At 45.0% G+C, this 3,938-nt stretch overlaps 1 pseudogene; it reads left to right on the forward strand.

Moving 5' to 3' along the window:
- Positions 1-759: 759 nt before the first annotated feature.
- LOC108295099 lies at positions 760-2,196 on the forward strand (annotated as a pseudogene).
- The last annotated feature ends 1,742 nt before the right edge of the window (positions 2,197-3,938 follow it).

Consider the following 3,938-nt stretch of genomic DNA (forward strand, 5'->3'; position numbering starts at 1 on the left):
CACAGAAGAATGTGGTCACCCTTCTGGAATAGTGAGTGAGCCAAGTAAGCTCACTCACTTGTAAGTGTTTGATTCAGGTCATGTGCCATTTGGCTGGGCTATTCAACACAACTGTAAACTCGGAAATGGATTTACCAAACACGTTTATTTTCTTTTAGATTGTTTACAAAATCTTTCTAAATAATTTTGAAACTTAAAATGTATATTTATTATAAAAGCAACATGTGTTCACTGTACAAACGCTAGACAACAGGAGAAAAAACATATTTTGTATTCTGTGTTGAACATTTTTCATCTAAATCCTAATCTGTCCAAAAACATTCTCATCTTTTCCTTTCTACAAACATTATTTAACTCTTATGAATAAACACAATGTTTTTTTATTATTGGGATCATCATTTTGCATATTCTGTGTAAAATTTGCCGACATAAGAAACAGGGGACAAATAAGAACATACAAATAAATCTCCACCAGTAACCCTTTCATTAGGTATAATCACTATTAACTTGTTGGATGTCTATTTTTCCAGAATTTTCTCAATTTGCAAATCATTGTCAGAAGCAATAGGTCTTAAGTTGATTTATTTGTAATCCAAAAATGCATTGACTCTGTGCATTCTGAAGGTATACATTTTTCCATCTTCTACTCCACATGCTGCTAAGAACTATTAGAAAGTCACCATTGACAAGTTCCTAGTTGGCAGTGGGCAGGGCCTTGCTGAGGACCCCAGGCTGGCCTCCTGCTGCTGGTTCATCTGCATGTTCCCTCAGCTGCTGCCTTTCAACCTTGTCTACCCATGGTGGCCTCTGGTGCCGCGGTGGCGGTTGCTGTTCCTACAGCAGCTCTCTCTCCTTCTTCCCTCTACTAGATTGTGGAGTTCGCTCGCCGTAGTTTTATCCACTGTGACCGCCAGGCTCTTGGGAACCAGCAATGCGTCTTGTCTTGTTCTTGCTGCCTGGTGAAAGACATATTGGCTGACCTGATAGCTAAGGAGCAGGCCAGACTTAAGACTTTCAGGAAGCAGCATGGCAAGGTAGTGGGCCAAATCACTGCAGACATGATGTATGGTGGCATGAGAGGCATTGAGGGATTGGTGTATAAAACATCAGTTCTTGATCTGGATGTGGGCATCTGTTTCCGAGGCTTTAGCATCCCTCAATTCCAAAAACCAGTACTCAAGGCTAAGGGTGGGGAAGAACCCCTACCCAGGGGCTTATTTTGGCTTATTTTGAGCAGATCCCCACAGAGGAATAGGTATCTTGGCTCTCATGAGAGTGGGCAAAGAGGGCAGCTCTGCCTTCCTGTTTGGACATTTTCCCACCAATCTACGCCCATGTCTGAGCTCAGTGCAGCCATGGCAGCCTTAAATAATTGCTGAGCACATGCAGAGGGTGCCGGCAGAACCAAGTACTGGGAGTTGATTTATGAAGACTGTGTGGATCTAATCGCAAAGCTACCTTGTGTTGCAGAAAAGGTCTACTGAAATCTCTACCAACAGGGCAATGGTATTGGGTCCACTGACTCTAAGCTGGACCCACAGTTTCACCAACATGTTAGGCTATACTGACGCTCAGTTCACTGAGCTCATGTGCCTGTAGCTCGTCATCCACAGTAACCAAGAGTGCAGCAATGTAAGTGCCCATACCAGCCACTTGGCAGGCAGTGCACTTTCAGACCTTTCTCTGTCCTCTGCAACAGCCGTTAACAGGCTGGCTGGTGCAAATCAGGAAGTGCTTGTCTGGCTAACACAACTACAGAAGGAAGTTGGCAAAGATGTGTCAGATGAGAAGTTATGAGATTACCTTCAACTCGGGATGGGTTGTTCCAGGCTATGGCCATGCAATACTAAGAAAGACTGAGCCACGATATACCTGTCAATGAGAGTTTGCCTGAAACACCACATAATGATCCCACGCTTAAGTTGGTTGCTCAGCTATACGAGGTTGTCCCCAATACCTCTGCGAGCAGGGTAAAGCCAAGAATCCCAGGCCCAATGTAGATGCTCATGGTGGGGTACTATACAGCACTATAGCGTGATGGAGATACATTGTCACACGGTCCTGTTTGGGGCATCACAAGCATTGGGTGTACTGGCACAGCTCATCTGGAGCCGAGCCCAAGGCTTCCATCTAGAAAGGCCGAAGTCCATGAGCACAGGTGTTCTGATGAAGTTTGTGGACTCTAAGTCAGGATAAAAATGGAGACCAGGGGAAGCTGACCACCACAAAGTGAGGAAGCCTTGCCCAGGTGTGGTGGCTCATACCTGTAATCCCAGCACTTTGGGAGGCCCAGGCGGGTAGATCCATGAGGTCAGAAGATCAAGACAATCCTGGCTAACATGGTGAAAACCCATCTCTGCTAAAAATATTAAAAAATTAGCCCGGTGTGGTGGCATATGCCTGTAGTCCCAGCTACTCGGGAGGCTGAGGCAGGAGAATTGCTTCAGCCTGGGAGGCAGAGGTTGCAGTGAGCTGAGATCACACCGTGGCACTCCAGCCTGGGTGACAGAGCAAGACTCTGTCCAAAAAAAAAAAAAAAAAAGAAAAAAAGTGAGGAAGCCTTAAAAAAAATGTATACTTTTGTTTCAGGTGGCTTTTAAAGACTTATTAGATTATATCTGAGGCATTGATAATACGTTTGAGGTCAAAATATAAATCAAGACTTTAAAAGATGAAAAATGATCCTTTCTTTCCAACCAGCTCCATTCCCTTGCCTGGTATATGAGTTGCCCATCAGCTGTAGGATGATCAGGACTAATGCATGTGATATGAGTCAGGTTTGGTCCCTCACTATCCCTAGACTGAGAATCTGGCTCCTCTTTCTCTGAGTCAGAGTCAGTTGCAGAGAATCTGTAGTCACTTTGGAGCTTGTGCTTCTTCTCCGTGAAACCTCAACAAGCCAGCTAATCAAGACCCCTCCCCCCGCTTCTGTTTCCATAGGAATCACATTGGATGGTCATTGGTACCAAGCCCCTTGGTACTGTCTCATGAAGACAAACATCTCTTAGCAAGATCTTTTGGTTTGCCAGATAGGCATGCTTTGACAAATTTTTTAGATGCCAAGTGACCAGAAAGTCATGGCATTTGTTGTGACTGGCACCCAGTGTTAGATTTGATTTCAATTTCAAACGCTATCCAATTACAATTAAGGTCTGGGCGTGTTCTTTTTCCCATTACTTGAATACTTACCTCCTCCCAGACTTTCCACACCTGTTACACCTCAAGCTGAGGATGTTCTGGACCTCCCCATCTTGGTCCCTAGCAGAGATCTCTAAACAGATCTGCGGTCCCAGTCATTGGGTTTTATCAATGCTTAATATGAACTATGGTTTTTTACTTCCACAGAACACAAGCCACTACCCTCTGACCTTCCCCTGCCCTTCTAATATATTGTGGGGCATAGAATAGGGACTCGGGAATGGCCAGCATGGTATTTTCAGAGTCCAGTCCCTGGGGTGTTGGCACCTTTTTTGGAACAGGGAATTGATTCAAGATTAGACATGGTCTCCCCTGATTATCATGTCCTGGGACTGAGGGCATTCAAATAGTAAGCCTCCCTCCTCATCTGCTGCCTCAAGAAAATGCCCCTTATTTATCATCATCCTTTTCTCATCCCTTCCCCCAGAGCTCACAGCACAAGGTTTTAGAGGCCCCGTTTGCACAGGTTTTCAGCAGCTTTGAGAGGGGCTTGAGATGCACCCCTGCTGTGCCTCCTTCTTCCCTCCAAACTCCTGCCTGTGTTTGTGCGGATCCCCAATCCCAGAACCACGGCGTTCAGCCGGACACACGTAAACCCCTGGGCGATCGTCCAGTCGTGATGCAGACTTCAGGCTCTTCTGTATAAAATGCAAAATAAATATTTTTATTAACAACAAAAAGTTCATTGTTAAGTGAAGGAATCAGCCCAGCAAATCACTGTTGTCATTGACACCATAACA

This window comes from Cebus imitator, unplaced genomic scaffold, assembly GCF_001604975.1.
Source record: "Cebus imitator isolate Cc_AM_T3 unplaced genomic scaffold, Cebus_imitator-1.0 Scaffold619, whole genome shotgun sequence".
Classification (NCBI taxonomy): domain Eukaryota; kingdom Metazoa; phylum Chordata; class Mammalia; order Primates; family Cebidae; genus Cebus; species Cebus imitator.